General features: G+C 43.8%; 1 protein-coding gene and 1 long non-coding RNA gene across 5 annotated transcripts in view; both read right to left on the reverse strand.

Moving 5' to 3' along the window:
* Window positions 1-14,448, reverse strand: part of LOC123577872 (zinc finger protein 304-like) — a 573,883-nt gene that overhangs the window by 333,757 nt on the left and 225,678 nt on the right. The window lies entirely within an intron of this gene.
* On the reverse strand, window positions 1,010-4,717 carry LOC123577952. Of its 3 annotated transcripts, XR_006702161.1 has the most exons (3): window positions 4,209-4,717; window positions 3,935-4,044; window positions 1,010-1,819 (listed from the first exon to the last, which is right to left on the reverse strand). It is a non-coding gene; the product is annotated as an uncharacterized LOC123577952 (long non-coding RNA). The 3 variants fall into 3 exon arrangements; XR_006702162.1 differs by lacking the exon at window positions 3,935-4,044; XR_006702160.1 differs by lacking the exon at window positions 4,209-4,717 and having other exon boundaries at window positions 3,935-4,202.

The raw sequence follows: 14,448 nt of genomic DNA on the forward strand, positions 1-14,448 counted from the left end.
GCTGGAAGCCTGTGTTACAATCATCCCCACCCATGAGGAACGTAGTCCTTTGTGAGAAACGTGAAGGCTGAGTCACAAGACACTTGGACTTCAAGTTAGAACTCTGAAAATAACACCGTGCGCCACTTACACCCACACTGTCGGAGAGAAGGAAGCCATGCACGGTGTCACATTGAAACATGCCCCCTCAAGACCATTTATGGCTTTGATACTTCGAAGTAAAGCTTCTGTTCGTGTGGTTTTTAAATTCTCGACGTTCTCTCTCCCTCACTTTTTCTTTTTTTAAAAAAATTTTTTTTTTTCTTTTTCCTTTTTTTTTTTTCAATGTTTTTATTTATTTTTGGGACAGAGAGAGACAGAGCATGAATGGGGGAGGGGCAGAGAGAGAGGGAGACACAGAATCAGAAACAGGCTCCAGGCTCCGAGCCATCAGCCCAGAGCCCGACGCGGGGCTCGAACTCACGGACCGCGAGATCGTGACCTGGCTGAAGTCGGATGCTTAACCGACTGCGCCACCCAGGCGCCCCTCTCCCTCACTTTTTCTTGACTCCATTCTGCTCCTTTGTTTTCTTTCTTTTCCCCTGACAGTATGGTGTGGCCTTCTGGGGGGGGGGGGTCCTAATTCCCACCTCGCCTGGTGGTTCGAGGGACTGGGCCCTCCCTCCCACATCCCCTCCAGTTGTCCCGGGCTTGACCTAAAACACACTGCTGGGGCAGATTCACAATGAGCCCAGGAAACAAACACCCGAGTATCCTCACTGTCTGATCTTACAAAGGGTTGTGTGAAGTTGTGCTACGAAATAAAGGGCCAGGGACTTTAAAAGGACAGTCTGCTTGTGTACATACAGGTGTCGGGTTTGTGTGGGCTTTGTGGTTGCCACCTTGGACTTCCTTGGTGCTGGCAACGGATTTGGTCATTTGCAATTCTTCCTGTGGACTTTCCTTCGAAAGTTTTCAAGGCACACACGATAACGTTAACAGGCTAAAAAACGTACAGGAGAATATAAAATGATCATTTCCTCACTCGGAGCTTCCTCCGCACCTTTATAAGGCTACACACAGGTCACGTTTTCACAGTGAGCACACACGTGTCTGTCGTGCATAGTACAACTGCACTTCGTGATGACTTCATAAGACGTCTAGTTTTTGTTTGTTTTCAGGATAGCGTGCACAGTTTTCTGTTCTTTGGAAAGGAGAGCTGACTCTTGAACACCCCACCCTCCTCTGCCCTCTCTCTGGAGGGTGGTATGTACTGTAGCTGTGACTGTACTTGTGGCTGAGCATTGGGTTTGAGAGAGTTGGAGAAAGTCCTCTAGAAACATCTTGGTTTTCATCAAAGCGGTCTTTGCATGCCTGGGACGCCGACCCCACTTTGTCCCAAAGCAGGAGTGATGTATTTTCCCATCTCTGTGTCTGTCTCTCTGTCTCTGTCTCTCTCTCTCTCTCTCTCTGCCATGACAGGGCAGCAGAAAGGAAGACATTAAGCTGTCCCAATACAGGGAGACAAGGGTGGCAATATGCCTATGGTTCTGAGCAAACTCCTGTCCTATATATACAAAAATATTTTTTTTGTGTTCAAAACCAGAAAGCAGAAATTACAGAGAACATTTATGACTGGATTTACTCAGGTATTTTTCTTTGAGTAATTTAAACTTCTCTTACTTACCCAGGGGGCATCTGCTGTCAGGACAGTGGGTGTGGGGGCAGCCTATGCAGGTGCAGAAGGCAGGCATCTGAACTCAAGACAAGGTTTGGGTTTCCATGATCTCTTCGTGTTCAGAAGTGATTACCATTTCACTTGTAATTGCACCGACAGTGTCTGCAAGGAGAGTGCAGATTGTCAGAAAACCATTTGTTAAATGTGGAAATTACCGAATGCTATTACTAAGGATTATGTCACTATGAGAAGTTAATGGTGGAGATACCTCAGGGAAAACACATCTATGACAAAGGTCATTGGGAACTCTGAAGCCTGGGCAGTGAATGAAGCTGAGCACATGGCCATGATGGGGCCTTGGCAACCCTCAGGTTTTTGTCTCAAAAATGTGATTCCTTTTAATTCTGAAACCAACAAGGAATACCCATGCCAAGAAATTGGTATAGAGGCTATTTAGAAAGAGTTGTCAGAACAGTGGAGGGAGGGAGGGAGGGAAGAAATAAAATTAAAAAAAGAAAAACGTTGGGGCAATCCTGTTTATTTGCAAACCTAACAAATGTTCAGTGAACAACTAGTGGGTTTCAGGCACTATCATAGGTACATAGGAGACATCAGGAAACAAGAGACAAAGACCTACGGGGCACCTGGGTGGCTCAGTTGGTTAAGCATCCAACTTTGGCTCAGGTCATGATCTCTTGGTTCGTGGATTCAAGCCCCACATTGGGCTCCGTGCTGACAGCTCAGAGCCTGGAGCCTGCTTCAGATTCTGTCTCCCTCTCTCTCCCTGCCCCTCCCCTGCTCACACTGTCTCTCTTTGTCTCCCCAAAATGAATAAACATTAAAAAGAGAGAGAGACAGAGACCTATGCCCTCGTAGACCTTATTCTTTAATCAAGGAAGACAGAAAACAAATTTATAAATTATATAGTATGTCAAAGTTTTTATTTCATTTTAGAGAGGGAGAGCACCAGCAGGGGAGAGGGGCAGAGGGAAAAAGAGGGAGAGGGAGAGTCTTAAGCCGGCTCTACACTCGACGCAGAGCCCAACTTAGGCTTGATCCCACGACCCTGGGATCATGACCTGAGCCAAAATCAAGAGTCAGACACTCAACCAATGGAGCCATCCAGGGGCCCCTAAATTACATAAAATGTTATAATGTCAGGCACAACGGAAAGAAGGAAAGATGAGGGTACTGGAAAGACGGGGGAAGGGATGTAACGTTACAAGTGCGATAATAGTCTTCCTAAATAAGAGCAATAAGCAAACAAAGGAGGGGAGATACTGAGCCTTGTGGGTATTTTTGAGAATAATTTCCAGGCACAAGAAATAGCCTTCACAAAGCAAGGAGTCTCACAGGGTGGAAGCAGGAAAGGAAGGAAGAGGGGGCAGGGAGGTCAGGGCGGCATGTGGCCCAGGCCGCATGAGACAGGGCAATGGTGAGGATTTTCCATCTTATATGAGGTGTATCCCGTGACAGATAACTGAACAGGAGGGAGACAGGACCCCAGTAAATTGTTCCCAAGCCAGTTGCTGGGTTGAGAACTAACTGTGGAGGCCAGCGCAGTAATCCAGGTGAAAGGGGGGGTAACTGTGGGGGGTGATAGTGTTCTGATTCGTGCTACATCGTGAAAAAAGAACCAAACACATTTCCCACTGGATTGGGTGGGGCTGGTGGAGGGAGATCTGCTTTGGAGTCTCTCTGCAGAATGCCGTCCAAACACAGACACTGAAGAGAGTCAGGGCATCGGTGGGGAAACTCCCGTGCCCTCATGCAGTCAGAGGAAGAGAAAAATAAGCGTGATTTCTTTGCTCAGTGCTCTCCCCGCTCCTTGAGTTCATATGGGAAGCTGTGCTGGACTTGATAAGGCTGCTTCCGTCTTTCTTCAGACCACTCAGGCCCAGAAGCCATCCCTAAACAGCAACTCATGAAAGCCGCAGCGGTGCCCGCGCCACCCTGAGGACCCTGAGCTTTTGGAGGTCTCCCTGGGTGAGCTGCAGTGTCGGCCTCTCGCAGATCTTTCCCTTCTCAAGTCCCAGCCTGGGGCTTCAGTCAGGTGGCTCCCGACGTCACGAATCGACTCTCCCCTCCATCTGGACGCCTCCCCCTGCATTTCTGTTTTCAGATAACGAAGCCAGAGCCGTACTCATTGGTTGGGCTGCTGGTGGCCCGGAGCAGCTGGTGATAAAACAGCTCCTGGTGCCCCTCGCCGGGTCCCCCAGTTCCCGGACTACAGCCCTGACACTTCTCATTGCCCTTATCCTTATCTGTCTCACGCACCTGTGCGCTTTATCACTGACCGAATCCATGACAGCCCCGAGGTGGCTCATAACAAGAGACGACGACTCATGTCTTGAACCCACGGAAACCGGTGTTTGGGCCAAGCTCATCTTGGAAATAATGAGGCGGGAGGGAGGGAAGGGGAACTCGGGCTCCAGGTCTCATAACTCTTTTCTGCTCCCACGGAGGCCCTGGGGCAGGGCGTGGGCCGGCACCTCACCGGGAAGTACCTCGGGAGTGGGGGTTTGGGGTGGGAGTCCAGCCACTGCCTCACCTGACGGCCCAAGAATCCGGAGCCAGCTAGGAAGAGCGCCCTCAATCCAGCGCGGGGCTCTGCTTACTTCCCGCTCAGTCCCCATTGGCTGAGTGCGGAGCTCCTGACTGGCTCCCGTTGGTTGGAGTTTCTGAGACTGACGGAAGAAAGTGCCCAGTAGTAGAGGAGGAAACAGAGCCTGTGCGAGAGGCAGAGAGCGATTGGCTCAGAGGTAGGAAGGGGCGGGAATAAGAGGTAAGGTCCGCAGGAAGGGGCGGCGCCAGGTGAGATGTAGAGTATTAGGCGGAGGCCCGGGTGTTTCTGGGAGTCGGGGGGGGGGTGGCTCGCCTCCCGACCTGGTGGGGGTCGCTTCTGCGCGGCAAGTGCGGTCTTCACCCCGGAGGGCTTCGGGTCCGGCCTCCTCCACCTGGGAAGCGGCCTGCGTAGCCACTTGCTGGACGTGGGTTGGGGGCTTTTTCCCGCGCCCAGCGGGGCCTGGGAGGCCTGGGGCCCCAACCTAGTCGGCCTCCCATCAGCCTAGAAGGCTCCCTGCAGAGATGCCGGGGAGACCTCTCTGGGCTCGGCCGAGTCACGGACTCGCCTTTTCTACCACACTGGCTCTTGGGTTTGATCCCTGCATCGTCAGAATCACCCGGGAACTCGTTAGAAATGCGAATTCTCAGTCCAGATACCTATTGAATTACACACTCAGGAGTTGAGCCCGAGAATTTGTGTATTAACAAGCTTTCCGAGTGACTTCGATGCACGTGCAAAGAAATTACGACTTTGTGCCGTGATTCCTGGGCATGGGGTTCACATGTCTCTTGTGAGTAGTAGGAATCTCATCTAAAACCGAGGCAGTTTCACAGTGAGATTGAAAAAAGCTGTGTACCTTCATTTTCCTATTCTTAAAATCTAATGGATGTCCAATTTCCTATTTTTTAAGGAGTACTACACGATGCATTATAAAATATAAAGTAAAAAGTCTCTAAAAATTCAACGTCCTGGAGATTGTGTGCGACACTGTGTGTGTGGGTGTGTGTGTGTTCAAATGTTTCTATACAAATCATTTTTCTTCGTATAAAGTTACTTTTTGTACACCGACCTGCAGTTTGCTTTTCCCACTTATCTTGGACATTCTAAAGCCACCTCCTCATTGTATACCTCATACTTCCTTATTAAGAACCCTGTATTCCTAAAGCTACCCACCTTCTTTTAAAGGCCACATTGCATTCCTTTGCAGGCATCGTGGCTGGTCCGGCTGTCTAGTGGAGCCTGGTTCAGGACTTGCCATCATCATTTGGTTCCTGTAGGACTTCTTCAAAGCCACAGAAAACTCAGGGTTATACACTGGTAGTCTGGCCACTGACCAATCTCCACAGACAGAAAAGCTGGTCAAGAAAAATGCAGACTATCTCAGTGGAACCTCCATGATAACTATGGAAGTAAAGACCACTCAGATGGGAACAAGGGAAGGATACTTATTCTGACCTTGTAAAGCAAGGGAGTTACTCATTATCAATTGTTTTGGGGAGTGACTCCAAGGCAGCAAAGGAGTGGAAAAGCTCTATGCTGGAAAAAATGGGAAGGCTTCAGATGTCCCAGGACTGGAGGCTGTTAGCACAGGAAAAGTGGAGGAGGGCCAGATAGAATTTGGGTGTCTTATGTGATTTATTAGGGGTGTATATTTGGCTTCCTCCACTTGGTCCAAACATTCACCATGAAGTTGGCCATGGTGGGAGTGTTTACATTAGCGAAATTTCTAAATACAATTCAAAGTTTGCCTTATTGTTTTGTTGACTGTGCAGACTTAAAGTAATGAAAAAGAACAGTAACAATGCAGAATTAAACATGTGTCTGTAGCTTTATGTTGTAAATAGCACAAAAAATGACATACTCTTTCAGTATTTAAAAACGATTACCATATTTAGCAAATGAGTCATGTCGTCTGATGAAGGAGTTACATTCCAACAAATGTTTGACAAAAACCTTTTTTTGTTGTTGTTAATGAAAATATCAGTCAATATTCATAACAGTATGAAATATATGTATGAATTTATTGGCATAAAGGGACTCATAATATTCCCTCATTATCCTTTTAATGCCTATAGAATCTGTAGTGATGTCACTTCTAACATTTCTGACATTGGAAATTCGTGTATTCCCATCTTTTCTGTATGATCAGTTTGGGTAGAGGTTCATCAATTATACTGATATTAAGGCTTTGGAATTCACTAATTTTCTCTACAATTTCTCATTTTCTATTGCATTCATTTTTGTTTTGATCTTTATTATTTCTTCTGCTTTCTCAGGATTTCATTTCTCTTCTTTTCTAGTTTCTAAAGGTGAAAGCTGGGGTCCTTGATTTGAGACCTTTTTTTTCTATAAGTGTTTAATGTGATCAACTTTCCTTGAAGAGCTGCTTTAGAAGGCTTCCACAAATTGTCTTACATTGAGGAATTTTTTTTCCCCATTCCATTCAAAATAATTTTAGAGCAATTTTTAAAAATTTATTTTGGTGTGTGTATGTGACAAAAAGAGAGAGTCATCAAACATAGAAGGGATCTTCCTAAAGAGCTTCTATAAAAGTGCTATTGCAAATGCCATGCCTCTTTGTCCATTAAAAAAAGTATTCCCCTGAGATTGTGAACAAAACACAATGCCTACTCTGCACTTGTATTCAATATTAATATTGGTGTTTTGTCTAGTGCAATAAAACAAGAAAATGAATATATAACATTTGGAAAGGAATAAATAAGGAATTTATCACTAGCCACCTTAAATTTTTTCCCTAAATAACATCTGCACTGGGTCCTTCTTTGGAGATCCAATCCACTATTGCAATGCTTCCCTACCCCCTGTAATTTTCTTCACTCCTTCTGGTTCTTTTCTACTTCCAAAAGACAGACCTATTACCTTCTAAGATACCACGTAACTCAACACCTTAGACTCATTGCTTATTGTCTGTGTCCCTTAATGAGGATGCAATTTCCATAAGGAAACATTCCTTGTTTATGTTCTGTGCACTCATACATCATATACCTAGAAATGTGCCTGACCCACATAAGGTACATGTCTGCTGAAGCACTAAACAAATATCCTGCACAGAATTCCTGTTCATTTGCAACACTGTGTGTTGTTTCCAACTCTACCCACCCAGTACAGTCTCTCCCTTCAATTTCAGTACCCTCAGATCTCTCAGGAAAGGAAAGAAATGGTATTTTGGATTGACCAAGTGGATAGGATGTGCTCAGCTTAGTTCTCTCACTTACTAGATTTCAGTGCCTTCTGTTCAATTTGCATGAGGATTTTTGCCCTCCCCATCCTGTCCTGACGCTCCTGTTACGTATCTCAGTTAATCACTTTTAATAGCATTTGGGGGTGTGCACAGTCCACAAATGTTTTCCACAAATAATCTTCAATCCCCAGTAGACACTGTCAGTGCAATTACAGGTGAAATGATAATCACTTCCCAGCAAGCAGATGAGATCACAGAACCTCAAAACCTTTATCTCAGGGTTCAAAATTCCCCTTTCCGCACCTGCACAGGTTCCATCACCGCAGCCACTGCCCTCACAGCAAACTCCAACTGGGTTAGTAGCTATTTTTTTTCCCCAATTAACTTCTTCATTATTATAAGGAGTTTATCTCAGGAAAGCCAGGGATAACCGTTCTCCCAGAAGCAGTAGGTTTTCTCAAGCAGAAACATACAAAACCCAGCCGTGGGGAGACATCTGCTCCGGAACCAGCTGAGGAAAGGAGAGGCCCTTGCCACCCTCGTGCACCTGCTTCAGGGCCACCCCGGGTGCTCCCTCCAGCCGTCAGTTCCAGCCCCCTGTGAAATGGGCTCTCACCTGTCTGCAGCCCTGACTCACAGGCTGCACCCTGGAGCCGTCACAGCAGGGGCATGTGATCGGCAGTGAGAGACGATGAGTTCCCAGACGGTGAGTGTCTGAGCAGCCATTGCTGGGACGCCCCAATGCTTCTGGGGGTGCTGCTCTGCTTTGCAAAGGGGAAAGGCATGTGGTGCTGACTAAAGCCCAATGATCTGTGTCCAAATTTCTCTCGTTTGTAAAAATTCATATCTCATTTACAGAAAATAAGGTCTCATTTGTTTTCATGATAGAAACAAACATCTTATGGTAAGAAAAATGTGGCCACAAGTTTGTGGGGGACAGGAGCGCCTGGGTGGTCGGTTAAGCCTCGGACTCTTGATTTCAGCTCATGTGGTGATCTCACAGTTTGTGGGTTCAAGCCCCATGTCCGTCTCCGTGATGAGAATGGCTGCTTGGGACTCTCTCTCTCTGCCCCTCCCCTGCATTCTCTCTCCCTCAAAATAAATAAACGTTAAAAAAGAGTTTGTGGGGGACAGACAAGAGGAATACTCAGGACTGTAGTAGTCTCAAAACACAAATGTTACTCCAACAGGTCTCCAGATTTTAAAGGTGCTTCAATAGTCTTGTCCTTGTACAAATCTGACGTTCTTTCTACCCTTTAGGGACCTCAGCTGTTCTTTGGATCCATTCTTATCCATCTATCATCTATCTATCTATCATCTATCTTTCTATCTAAATACATACATAGTGTGTGGCCACCCCATCCACTTACCCACCTACCTCATTTTATACGCTGTTATTTTCAAAGAGAAAATAATTCTGGCCAGAGACTCTTCAGTGGCAGGCTGGCTTGCCTTCCCCTCTCTGAGAGCAAGGGCACTAAACTGAGATTCTCCCTGTGACTCACAAAGCCACTATGATCAGGTGGACGTTGTGAGCCATTATTGCCCTGTGCATTGCTACAATTTTATCGGGCTGGAGTGGTTAATAATCACACTGATCTGAAGATTCGTGTGTTTCTGTTCTCTTTCTTTTATGTTTATTTATTTTTGAGAGAGAGAGAGAGCACGAACAGGGAAGGAGCAGAGAGAGAGGGAGACACAGAATCTGAAACAGGCTCCAGGCTGAGCTGTCAACACGGAGCCCCACGCGGGACTCGAACCCACAACCCTGAGATCATGACCTGAAGTCTGACGCTTAACCGACTGAGCCATGTAGGCACCCCTAGATCTCTTATTAAAAAGAAAAAATATCGGGGCGCCTGGGTGCCTCAGTCGGTTAAGCGTCCAACTTCGGCTCAGGTCATGATCTCGTGGTTTGTGAATTGGGGCCCCGTGTGGGCTCTGTGCTGACAGCTCGGAGCCTGAAGCCTGCTTCGGATTCTGTGTCTCCCTCCCTCTCTCTCTGCCCCTCCCCTGCTCATGCTCTGCCTCTGTCTCAAAACATTTAAAAAAAAATTTTTAATAATAATTATAATAAAAGAAAAAAACAGTCCTTCTTTGCTCCCTGGCTCTGCCCCTTTCCCGGCTGCCGCTGCCGCTGCCGCTGCCGCTGGGGGAGCCCACCCCTCGCTCTCACCCCGTCCTGGCCCTGTAGGCGCGGCCTGGCGTGGCCTCCTGCCCTGCGCCACCGTGAGATGCTGCCCTCTGGGCCCAGCGGCGCCCCTAGTCCCGTCCACCACGCCCCACCCGATGCGAAAAGCAGGGCCGGGTCCAGGCCAAGGGCAAAGCCGGAGGAGCCACGAGTACCGTGACTAGGAGGCATGCCTCCGGAGCTTAGGTCACCAAGATGATTACCAACTGGTTGGAAAACGTGGTCCGGGAAAGCATAGTGAAGTATTTGAGGCCATTAATATCACCAACAGCGAGGCAGTGGTTGTAAAAATTCTCAAGCCAGTGAAGAAAAAAGATAAAAGGAGAGGTTAGGGTTCTGGAGAAGCTTCATGGTGGGACAAATATCATTAAGCTGAGGGACACCGTGAAGGACCCTGTGTCAAAGACACCAGCTTTGGGGGGCACCTGGATGGTTCAGTGGGTTAAGCACCGGGCTCTTGGTTTCGCTCCCGTCATGGTCTGGAGGTTCAGGAGTTGAGCCCTGCATCTGCCGACGGTGTGGAACCTGTTTGGAATCCTTTCTCTCTCTCCCTCCCTCCTCATGCTCTCTCTCTGTCTCCTCATGTGTTCTCTCTCTCAAAATGAATAAATAAACTTAAAAACGATTACGCCTGAAAATAATGGAATGTCATTTTCAATTGAGTTCACTTTATTATTTTAGAAACAAGCATTTCATTATTTTACTATGTTTTTACTTCCGAGTATCACCTGTTCATACACAGTGCCAGCATTTTTAAAATAGATTATCTAAATGATTAATATCTATAGAGAGATCATGCTATTTGTCCTCCTTATAATCTACACAGGTAAATAATTTCTTTGTATTTAAGTTTAATTCATTGCTGGTACATCTTTACTTATCTCGACTTTCATGTTAATGAAAAAAATGGCCTCTGATTTGGGCTACGCATGGTAATGATGTGTCAAAACAGATTTATAAAAATATACTCTAATATTTTTACATGGCAGATTTGACATCTTTATGTTAAGATATAGGGTATAATTTAATTCTAAGATGAGAGCAAGAAATTTACCTCTTAAAAACATAAATTTACCTCTACTATTTCAAATAAATCTCCAAGTAGTTTAACCATGTATTAAATAAATAATTTTCCCAAATATTTGATGATTTACTTTCATCCAACACAGTTTTTGGTTTACTGACTCTGATCTGTGCTATTGATCCGTGTACGTCTTCAGCAATGACAAGTTGTGGTTAATGGTCTTTGTATCTAACACAGCAAGTTCTCTTCATTGAACTTAAGTGTAAATTTATAGAAGGTATATAATACATTATGTAATATGGAATGTATATAATATATAGTATATAATTGGGTATGTTTACATTTTTTGTTTTGTAGTATTAGAAAAACGTAGGGGTGCCTGGCTGCCTCACTCGGTACAGCATTTGACTCTTGATTTCAGGGTTGTGAGTTCAAGCTCTATATTAGGCATGGAGACTACTTAAAATAATAATTAAAAAGAAAAAAAAAGAAAAATTTATAAATTTTCACTTGAATTACATGAAAAAGACACTGTGTTAATTAAATCATTTACAATATTAGACTTTCTGTCTTGGAAATAAGTCTATCTCTGCTATTTGTTTACTACTGATTTTAAGCTTTTTTTTTTTAAGTTTATTTATTTTGAGAGAGAGAGAGAGAGAGAGAGAGAATCCCAAGCAGGCTCCATGCTCAATATGAAGCCTGACTTGGGGCTGGATCTCACAACGAGATCATGACCTGAGCCGAAATCAAGAGACAGATGTTTAACCGACTGAGCCACCCAGACACCCCAAACAGAGCATTATTTCTCCTCCTTCCTATCCTCCTTCTCCTCCTACTCCTTCTTCTCCTCTTCCTTCTCCTCCTCCCTTTCCTCCTTCTTCTTCTTTTAAGTTTATTTATTTATTTTAAGAGACACACAGAGAGGGGGGTGGGGCCAAGAGAGATGGAGAGACAATCCCAAGCAGGCTCCATGCTGTCAGTGCAGAACCCCACGTGGGGCTCAATCTCAAGAACTATGACATCATGACAAGAGCCGAGATCAAGAGTTTGATGCTTAGCCTATTGAGCCGCCCAGGTGCTCCCAAACAGAGTATTTCTTAAAGACAGAGCATTCTTCTTATGGAAGTCTCCCTTTAAAATCTTGTTGAATTTAATTTTCTATTAATTTACTTCAGATCTCTGCCTCTTTTTCCATCACTGACAAGGTTTTTTATCTGAGTGAAAGCACTGACTTTCCACAAAGGTTCATACAAAATAGACCTGGTTTGGATACCTGCCCCAAAGAGTTTCCCTAATGTGATTCCTTTCTTTTGAGTATCATGGTGATTTATATACTAAGCTAGATCCCTTACATTTAGAATTATGGGAAAATCTGATACATTTCATTAACTGACAAGCTTATAAGCATCTGTATTTTAGGCGGGTTTTACCTTCTTTAGTTTCCAAACTGCTCATTTATCTGTTCCCTCTGGATACAGATGTCACTTGGTTTTAAGAGTCCTGTCTAAAGACAGAAAAAAAAATTAAGTACGGTAAGAATAAAGTAATTTAACAATGAAATGCTAAGAATAAAATGTGTATTGTCTAGGTTGAAAAATATTGCCTTAAAGACACAAAACTTAGAAAATATTATTAACAGAAGAAAATGTCTTTGAAAACTGGTATAATGGAATATTTCAAATATATGTGAAAGATAACAGCATAAGGCCCACAGACTTATCACCACCTTAAACAGTTAAATTACCAGCACGCAGTCATTTCATTTCATCTATACTGTCACCCACGTTATCCACACCAGATTATTTAACAAAAATAATCATATGTATAATTATATTCTCAAGTAAATAATCAAGAACGTACTCCTACACAATGACATGGGATGTAAAGATTGGATTCCTTCATAAGGAGGACCTGAGTACCTTTCTAATACCTACAATAACTACTCAATAATATCATTAAATAACAATAAGAGCTCATGTTTCCCTTACTCACCCCCATATAATTTGTGTTTTTCTATTAAGAGTTTGGCAATTAATAAGTCCCCCTCTTTTTCTTATTCTTATAAAAAAATGGATCATTTATCTAGAATAATTTAAGATGTTCTATCAACTTATTACATCCTACTGATACTGCTTCATATGCTGTCCCAGTCAGTCACACTAAAGGTATAATTTTTGCTAGTGGCTTACTCAAGTTCTAGTTCAGTTTATTGTGAAGAACACTTCAGAGGTAGTACAGTTCCTTCTTATTGCCTCCCATTCAAAGAAGTTTTTTATAGCTTTTTATATGAGCTTTTTATAAGTTTTTTATAGCTCAGCACAGAGCCCAACTCGGGGCTCGAACCCATGAGCTGTGAGATCACGACCTGAGCCGAAGTCGGATGCTCAACGGACTGAGCCACCCAGGTGCCCCTGTGAGAAGTTGCATTTAGAGGCCACAATCTGGAGAACAGAGGTGGTAGTTGCTCGGAAGTTGATCACAATATCTGAACCTGTTCAGTTAAAAAAACTATATCTATCTCTCTATACATTTCAAGTCAAATACACATTGGTTAATGTTGACTTCTTTCAATTACATGGATCACATTAATATTCTTATTCAGTCATTTAAAAAAATTGATGATTTTACTAAAAATACGATATTGGATACCAGTTCACAATCTTGGCTGATAGTTTTGGTGTTTTGTTTGAATACACCCTGATAAAAATCAACAGACACAATTATTTTTTTTTAGTTTCTCAAAAGTTATTATTTGTATGGATTGGTCATAAACTTCTCACATAATAAGGGTTATATAGGTATGCAAACATGTTTTAAAGTCACTTTGAGATTAAAAGTAATGAGTCATTCTTGGGGCGTCTGGGTGGCTCAGTTGGTTAAGCGTCCCACTTCGGCTCAGGTCACGATCTCACATTTCATGGGTTCAAGCCCTGGTTTGGGCTCTGTGCTGACAGCTCAGAGCCTGGAGCCTGCTTCAGATTCTGTCTCCCTCTCTCTATGCCCCTCCCCTACTCACAGTCTATCTTTCAAAAAATGAATAAAGCTGTTAAAAAAAAAAAAAAGGAATTCGTAATTACATTTATCTAAAATATCTAACGATTGGTGGAAGAGTATAAACCTCCAACTCCCATGTGGAGATAGGACTCTGAAGAAAAAAGAACTAGAGATTCCACATTTAAGAGAGCAGAGATCATCGGGGACTTCAATATTCTCAGATTCTGAATGTTACCCTGACCTGGAACCAGATTTCAAAATTACTGTGACATTCGAATGATCCTCCAAATCTGAAACTCTTCCTACCCAACAAGGACCTCACGATCCCCTGATCAGTAGGAATTTTTAATGTGGTCACCCCTCACAGACGTGTAGCGTTTAACAGCATGGTTTGTTCCGGCAGATAAAGTTCTACTCAAGGAGCATAATGATGGAGATTTCAATATTCTTTCTCTGAGAGCACAGTGCACATAATTTAGCCCCTACCCATGTCTCCATGGCGTCCATTCCCTTTTGATTAAGGGAATAGAATGAGTCTCTTTTGCCCTTGAACGACTACAGTTCAAACAGGAGTGACCCATGGTGATCACAGGTGTTAAGTAGTCAGAGACTCCTCCAAGTTGACTCTGATTTACAGAAACTGTGTAAATTCTCACTCCACATAAAATGACATCTTTGTTGGAGAATTAAATTCATTACATGTTTCCTTTTCAAAGTTATTTATGGAACTTTCCCTTGGTTTAAAATTCTTCTCTGATAAAGTTCATATGTATATTGTACTACATTTTCTTAAAATTACCCTTCAATTTTA

This window comes from Leopardus geoffroyi, chromosome E2, assembly GCF_018350155.1.
Source record: "Leopardus geoffroyi isolate Oge1 chromosome E2, O.geoffroyi_Oge1_pat1.0, whole genome shotgun sequence".
NCBI classification, from domain to species: domain Eukaryota; kingdom Metazoa; phylum Chordata; class Mammalia; order Carnivora; family Felidae; genus Leopardus; species Leopardus geoffroyi.